This window comes from Lynx canadensis, chromosome A1 (assembly GCF_007474595.2).
Source record: "Lynx canadensis isolate LIC74 chromosome A1, mLynCan4.pri.v2, whole genome shotgun sequence".
NCBI classification, from domain to species: Eukaryota; Metazoa; Chordata; class Mammalia; order Carnivora; family Felidae; genus Lynx; species Lynx canadensis.
The window spans coordinates 101,644,216-101,652,854 of record NC_044303.2 but is presented as its reverse complement, the minus strand read 5'-3'; positions in this window follow the sequence as shown (position 1 = coordinate 101,652,854).

Here is an 8,639-nt window from a genome sequence, read left to right as displayed (position 1 = left end):
ATTTTACGTGTTTCCAAAGCAGTGTCACATTTTTTCCCCAGAACTTTATCCTTTTGAATGTGTACCTCTGTTGATACAAGTAAATATTTGTTCCACTGTTTAGACATGTAACAACCATAAAGATTACTGTGAAAAACAGGATTAAAAGAGCCAACAGAAGTTTTACCCATATATTTCTTAGGAATTTCTTATGGGGAAAAAAGGGGGATTTATCAAGTGGATGTTTGAGGAAAGGAGAAAAAGAAAGTGAAATTTTCTGGGGGCCTTTAATTTCACGTCTGAGACAGTGTGAATATTCCAGTGTCTCCCTTCCATGTTCTGATTCTTCTCTTTCTCCCCTTCTCACACCTGTGCATACCTAGTAGCCCCGCTGACACACATACACCCATGGAGAGTGTCGAAATAAGGTCTTCAATGAGAGTTTTAAGCAGGAAAACAATTCCATTTCCTTCTTGCTTCCACTTGAAGTCTTACTGCTTACAAAAAGTGGAAGTGGCCAGCTTTACTCTCCGCAAAATATACCTACATTCTCTCAGGCAACGCGTTTGTAGGACCTGGAAAGAAAGCATTTTGTCAAAAGAGAAACTTGATAATTCCAAGTTCCTAGCACACCATTGAGGATTATGAGAGCATTAGCGTAGAGATTTGTACCATAATCATTTCCATCCTACACACCTTGTTCATACTATTAAACTGCCCTCCTCAGCCAAACTTGTTTTGCAGAAATTCATCAAGAAATAACCCCCAAATACAAAAGAGCACCAAAGATGAACCTAGCCCTCTAGTCTGGTGCAGTGTATCAACTGTGTGGCCAATGTGGCTGAGTTAAATACAGGCAGATATTTCCCAGCTAACAATGTAACAGGAGACATTTGTACAAATTCCTTGTAATCATTCTGTCTGATTCTGACAACAACCCTGTCAAGTAATATAGCAGCTGCTATTATTTTTTCCTGTTAGGAGTGAGGAATGATGGTCGCAGAGAGGTTAATTAGCTTGCCCAAGATGATGTAATAAGTAAATATATTTAAATATAAAATCATGAGATTAAGATATTTACGAAAACTTTTCAAAATGAAAACAAGAAGGCTTCATTGTCTTCTGGCAAATATTTTATTTAACTGTAATGGTAAACCTAAAATGGTGATTTGCTGACTGACAGAGGCTAGGACTTGAGAAATTGCCAAACTATGTCTTTCCTTTTCATTTTTATCGTTAAGGTAAACTACCTGGAAGAAAGATGTAATCAAGAAAAAGTAAATGCTCAAGTAGAAACAAGAGGGATGCAAAATGAGACGTTGTCATAACAGTCAGAGCCCGGGAGCACAGCAACGTATTCTACTAAGACCAGGAAACTAACCTTTTCCCAGTCAAGCCTGCAGTCAAGGGGAGGGCAAGGAAAGATGCTGGGAGAAAGCCAGTCACAGACAACAACCAGGTACAGAATCACAAAACTTCTCTGAAAGGTTTTGTTGTGTTTTATAATAATAATCTTAAGTAATGTGTAATAAAAATCACATTGTTAAGACTCCTTGTTTTAGCTCAGGCTCACAAAACAAAATATCATAGATTGGGGGGCTTCAACAACGGAAATTTATTTGCTCACAGTTCTGGGGGCCAGAAGAGTGATATCAGGGTGCTCACATGGTCAGATTCTGCTGAAAGCTCTCTTCCTGGCTGTCAGATGGCTGGCTGCCTTCTCACTGTATGTTCTTACAGACTTTCTTCAATGCACAGGATTTCTCTCGCGCTCTCTCTAGCTCTTCTTAAAAGGACACTAATCCCATCATGAGGCCCCCACCTTCATGACCTCAATTAAACCTAGGTATTTCCAAAAAACCCTCTTCTCTAAATATCATCATATTAGAGGGTAGGGCAGCAACATATGAATTTCGGGGAGGAGGACACAATTCAGGGCATACCAATCCTCAAAGGAATACTTTCTACGTAGAGAGTATGCCATCTATAAATAAAAGAGAAATTGAAGGTTAGGACATTTGTTAAGGAAGACAACTGGTAGACAAACAATTTTAAACCTTCAAAGAGGGAAAGAATACATTCTTGAGAAAAAGAGCTTCAATAAAGAAAACTGTGTGTAGAGAAACGCTATAAACACCATGAAAAGTATAAAAGAGTCTTGCCAAAAAGAATGGCTAAATCTCTAGCTAGGCAATTTAATTTTTGTGTTTTTCCATTAGTAGGCCTGAATTTTGGCAGCTTGTGAGCAACTGTGGCTATCTGAAGAATGTTTTGTGATAAATGGAAGAGTTAGCTAAAGCTGTGATTTTTTTTTTTTTTTGTATTGGTTTTAAGAACAGCTTGAACTCTGGGTAATATGTGAATCTAAGGTTTAGAGATGGTTGTAATGATTGGCCCCTGCTCCATTTTCCATCCCTTGGTATTCTTTTTCTCCCCACAGCTATATTTTCCAAGATCCCACTGCATGAGCCAAATCTGACCAAGACTGAATGTCTCATCAGCCCTCACCCATGAGAATCATGCAGTCCTCTGGCCGAAGAAGCAGAGTGCTACTCTGGGTAACTATGCCCCTTCCCTCTCTGTTTTGCCCTGCAATATTTTACCAGTCCATAGCACTGATCGCCTCCTTTAGTGTCCCTTTCTAATTGAAACTATAGACTTTCCCAGAATCCCATCCAACATGGAAAATTGTTCTCTAATCCCAGCTCTGACTACACCCTACGTCTCTGGCCAGGGTCCTGCTAGGATGGATTACTCTCAGACCAATGAACTTCTCCAAATACCACACACTGACTAGGCTTACTGGTTTACTATAATCTTCTTCTGGACAAGACCACATTGGTACTAAAGCTTGTCTAAGTCATGTCTGACCTTCATGCGCCCTTTGGACAGGAAACAGAGGACTACCTCGTTTGGGTCAGCATCTTTGTCTAATTGTTTCTTTAGTCTCTGTCATGCTTGGTCTTAAATTCAGCCCCCTCTTCACCAACCAGTATTGCTAAATTCCTGACATGTCTTCATCCTCCCACTGTTCCTATTGTGCTATTGTTGCCGTATCTGACTGAACATGGTCGCAGGGTCAACAGAAGTTAAAATCGATGTGGGAGGATACCCTACTTAGAGCCTCACTTCCGTTTGGTTCTCATTCTCCTCCTCCTATAAGTAAGACTATACCGCTTTGCAGTTTCCTCCCATTTCCCTTCCTTGAACCACTTAAGGCTTCTGAACCTCAGTTGGCTCAACTGTAAAGTGAGTCGGTATTTCCTTCATCACACTGATACCGGAAGATTAAGTGCAATGACGTATCTGTCATGCGCTTGCCACAGTGTCTGGCGTAGAGTAAGTAGTAAGTATATATGTATTGTTAGCTGTCACGTGACCCTTAGGAAACTGTATTTTCTTTTTTTTTTTTTAATTTTTTTTTCAACGTTTTTATTTATTTTTGGACAGAGAGAGACAGAGCATGAACAGGGGAGGGGCAGAGAGAGAGGGAGACACAGAATCGGAAACAGGCTCCAGGCTCTGAGCCATCAGCCCAGAGCCCGACGCGGGGCTCGAACTCCCGGACCACGAGATCGTGACCTGGCTGAAGTCGGACGCCCAACCGACTGCGCCACCCAGGCGCCCCGGAAACTGTATCTTCTAATCCAACATGAACAGTAATAAAAAGTAGAATATGTCAGGTCTCCAAGCAGTTCCATAGCTTCAAAAGTCTAAGACATACACAATGGGTTTTGTGTCTACAGGCAAAACATTATTTAAGTTTGCCTCAGGCCCCATTTCTCTTGATTTTACCATGTATCTTTGGACATTTATGGTATAGTAGCTGTCCAGCACCTGTTTACCCTCTCTTAAATAGCCCCCAAATTTACTTTTGGTGAATTTTCTCCCTGTCATTGTAGTCTCTGACCAGGAGCTCTGTGGTATTAGGTGAGGGAGGCTTAATGGGGAACACGTTGTCTAAAGAATGCCAAATGGATGCTCTCTCCCTAGATTTGAATCTTGAGCGGAGGTACATGGAATCTAAAAATATTTGGAATGACACTTCATTCCAAGAGCAGCACCTTGACCACGTAGCTCCTACATTCTACATCCTAGCCTTCGGAGTATTTTGGATTCTGCCCAAAATAGGACTTCCAGCTTCCTGACAATTCTGTAAGACCCACCCCCCCACCCCGGCCCCAATCATAGATACAACTTTCATACAACTCTGTTTTGTCTGCATTCCCCACAGTCCATTTCTACTGTTTGCAACTGAAGAATCTTGATCACTAGGCTGTGACCCTGGCTTTTGGTTCCGCTCAGTGCTGTCTCCTACTTGTATCCTTTCTCGTGAGGCCTGGTTCTGTGTCCACATGAACACTTGAATTCCGAGCTGTGGTTCAGTCCTGCTTCGCTCCCTTGGCTTCACCCTAATATAATCTCTGCCTTACTGTTGTCGTGAGGATCCATGGCTTTAGGCTCATATTCTCCTAATTGACAAAGCCGGCCACACCCTGCTAAAGCTTTGTATTTCAGTGCAGCTGTCTGCTTCAGTCACCCGGAGCCCTACCTCAGCTTCTGGTTGGAACCCTGCCAAGCGCAGACCTAACCCTTTGGACTGTGACTTAATGCTTTGTGTTCTGCCAGCTTGGGTGACCTGATGTAACTGAGAAGAAACTTCAACCAAATGCCAATACTTGCTGCTTTCTAGAACTGTTACTCTCACTCCTACGAGTGTATTTTTGTCAATCACTGTCATGACCGTCAAAGCCAGTCTCACCCTGTGTCTCGTTTCCTTTCCGTATATTACCTGTGTTCTTTAACTCTTGTTGACTCATACCAGCAAAGACAAATCAGCTGGGTCTCTTTACAATGGAGCAAATACACATTGCGCATTCTAAAGTTACTACAGTTATGTCAGTACTTAGTGATGGGGTAGTCTTTGTTTTTGCAAGCTGCCTTATCAGCTTCGTTCTGGTCTTAAAATATTAAAGAGAGGGGCGCCTGGGTGGCTCAGTCGGTTGAGCGTCCGACTTCGGCTCAGGTCGTGATATTGCGGTCTGTGAGTTTGAGCCCCACATCAGGCTCTGTGCTGACAACGCAGAGCCTGGAGCCTGTTTCAGATTCTGTGTCTCCCTCTCTCTCTCTGGCCCTCCCCCCATTCATGCTCTGTCTCTCTCTGTCTCAAAAATAAATAAACATTAAAAAAAATTTTTTTTAAATAAATATTAAAGAGAATCTATGTGTGCAGTGTTTGGGCTGTGGTCCTCATTTTCATCCTCTGCGCCTCTAAACAAGGCATTAATATCGTACTGGAAGTCTATCAGTAGTGTTGAACAGGCTACTGAGTCACGATCAAGGTTGCAAAAGAGAAAATAGAAGCTGGCTTCAGCATTCACATCCAGGTAAAGAAAACCCAATTGTACGTGATTGCTACAGTAAATGCTCATCATCATCATCATCGTTGTTGTTAGTATTAAACTCAGTAGACTACAACATTGTCCACAGCAACAGAAATAATTATCTGGCAGATATTGACATGATGATTGGTAAGTAGAGGGAAAAGAGGATGATTCTCTCCTGCACAAGTTAAATGATGTTTTAAAAGATTGTATTTCCAAGTGATTTTAAAATATAGTAATTTGACTATATATCCCTCATGACATATATCCTAAGGACAAAAAATTACCAAAAAAAAAAAAAAAAAAAAGATGTGGTTTTTGTTTCGTTTTGTTTTGATTTGGCTTTTCAGTAATGATATTGTTGGTAGTAGTATCGATGTAGTTTTTCTGAGACTGTGATATAGGACAAAGCAAAATGAGTAATTATGGCGTGTTTTAATTCTGCCATCCCTGATATTGATACAGATGGGGAAAAAAAAAAAAAAAAAGACCAACTACAGAGCACTTGTACAGGGCAATTCAGTCATTTGGACATCTGACGTTGGCTCAGGTCATAATCTAATAGTGAGTGCAAGCCCCACGTTAGGCTCTGTGCTGACAGCATGGAGCCTGCTTGGGATTCTCTCTCTCTCTCCCTCTCTCTCTGTCCCTCCCCCACTCTATTTCTCTCTCTCTCTCTCTCTCTCTCTCTCAAAATAAATAAACTTTTTTTTTTAAAAGAAGTCCAACTAAACGGCCTTGTATCCTGAATTTGAATTAGAAATTCAAATAAACACACACAAAGAAATCATCATGAACTGACAGGTATTTTTTTTTTTAATTTTCTCAACGTTGTATTTATTTTTGAGAGAGACAGAGACACAGACACAGACAGAGCACAAGCAGGGGAGGGGCAGAGAGAGAGAGAGAGAGAGAGAGAGAAAGAGACAGACAGACAGAATCCAAAGCAGGCTCCAGCTCCGAGCTGTCAGCACAGAGCCCGACGCAGGGCTCTAACTCCCAAACCACGAGAACGTGGCCTGAGCAGAAGTCAAACACCCACCCAACTGAGCAACCCAAGGCCCCTTTTCATTTTTCAGACCAGCATCACCTCACTGAATTCTGCTTCTCTCACCACACCTCCTCTGCCGCTCACTCTCCTGTCTTCCTCTTTCCTTCGTAAGAGCTCCTATGATTGCATTGAGTCCACCGGGGATAATCCAGGATCATCTCCCTGTCTCACAATTCTTAACTTAATCTCAACGCAAAGCCTCATTTGCTATGTCAGATAATATAGTCACAGGTTCTGGGGATTAAGGTGTGAGTATCTTCAGGGGCCGTTATTCTGGGAGGCACCACATCAGATAGAAGGGTTTGAGGATTTTATTTGTTTTTCAAAAATGTTTGAGTATAGGTGGCACACAATGGCACATTCGTTCACTGTGTTGTAATTCAGCTTCTCTATACAGTAGCTGTGCTAGTCACAAGTGCAGCTACCATCTGGCACCAGACAATACTGTTACAATGCTATTGACTCTGTTCCCTATGCTGTGCCTTTTATTCCTGTGACCTGCTCATTCCCTAACTGGACACCTGTTCCTCCCACTCCCCCCTCACCCGTTTGCCCATCCCTCCACCCCCCCTTTCCTCTCACAACCATCAGTTTGTTCTCTCTATATTTACAGGTCTGATTCTGCTTTTTGTTTGGTGATTCATTTGTTTTGTTGAGTTTGAGTATTTTTTTTTTTAAAAAAAGGTAAATCCTAACCCAGTTGTTAAGAACCCCATACTTACAAACATCACTCTTAGAATCATTTTATCACTATTGCCTGTAAGCCTTATGTAATAGGAACTGGGATAGAGTGAAATTAACAACTACTGAGTGCCTAAATAAAGTGTTAGGCACTTTCTAGAAAACATCTCTTAATCGTCATAGAGAAGTATCATTTTCTTCTTTTCTTTTTTTTTAAATTTTATTTTAAGAAATTTTCTTTTTAACGTTTATTTATTTTTGAGACAGAGAGAGACAGAGCATGAACGGGGGAGGGTCAGAGAGAGGGAGACACAGAATCCGAAACAGGCTCCAGGCTCTGAGCTGTCAGCACAGAGCCCGACGCAGGGCTGGAACTCACGGACCGCGAGATCATGACCTGAGCCGAAGTCGGCCGCTTAACCGACTGAGCCACCCAGGCGCCCCTTAAATTTTATTTTAAAGAGAGAGAGAGAGAGAGAGAGAGCAGGGGAGAGGGGCAGAGGGAGAGAAAGAGACAGGGAGAGAGAATCTTAAGCAGGCTCCACTCTAAGCACAGGGTCCGACTCAGGGTTCAATCCTACAACCCTGGGATCATGACCTGAGCTGAAATCAAGAGTCAGGGGCTCAAGCAACTGAGCCGCCCAGACACCCCATTTTCTTCTTTTCATAGATGAGAAAGGTAAGACTCGAAGAGAATTACAGCAAAGTGTTCATATCACTCAGCTAGTAAATGGCAGAGCTAGGATTTGAATACAGGTGTGTCTGACTCCAAAGTCCGTGTATTTATACTGCTGTTCAGGATGTAGCAGGAGAGGTAAATAAGGAGACCCTGGCACGTACTATCATCCTGAGGAGTTTCTTAGTAAAACAACTCCTGTGCATCGCAGCTGGCAAAGGAGTGACAGAGGGAAGGAGGAACACAGGGAAGAGGGATCCTAAATTATTAATTTATACCAAGCCGAATCAGAGCAACTGTAAGCACGTGTATGGGAGAGAGATGGAGAAGGGCAGGCCAAGGGAAAACTGAGACCTTTTTCTATGCACAGCTTCGAGCATTAGAGCACTCACCGGAAATAGCACCAGTCAGAGAATTACCTCGGTTTGTAGTCATGCTTCTTGCTCAACTCTACCTCTAAATGTCAAGTCCCAAAGAGTGAGAGGTTCTTTAAATCAAAGCATCAATATTTGCTTGTGTACAATTGGCTTCATTGTACGGTATATTGCTCTTTTCAGCCACGTATGTACACAATCGTCATTAATAATTAATCTTAGTAAACATTCTCCAACTTTGAACTCCTTAAAATTCCATATACCAGATATTCTTTCAGCTAGTTTATCCTTGAGGACTCAGTAGGAGGTTACATTGTTCGAAGTGAGTGTTTGTCCAAACACGCCCTGGTTACACTTGGCTTTGATAAGAGGATGTCACTGTAATTAAAGGGTCTGCCATTAACTAGCAAGAGAGGTGTTTGTTTGAGAGGGTAACTTTAAACCGCCTTATCATGCAATACTTCTTGAAAGTGAATCTGAAAAAATATTTTTGG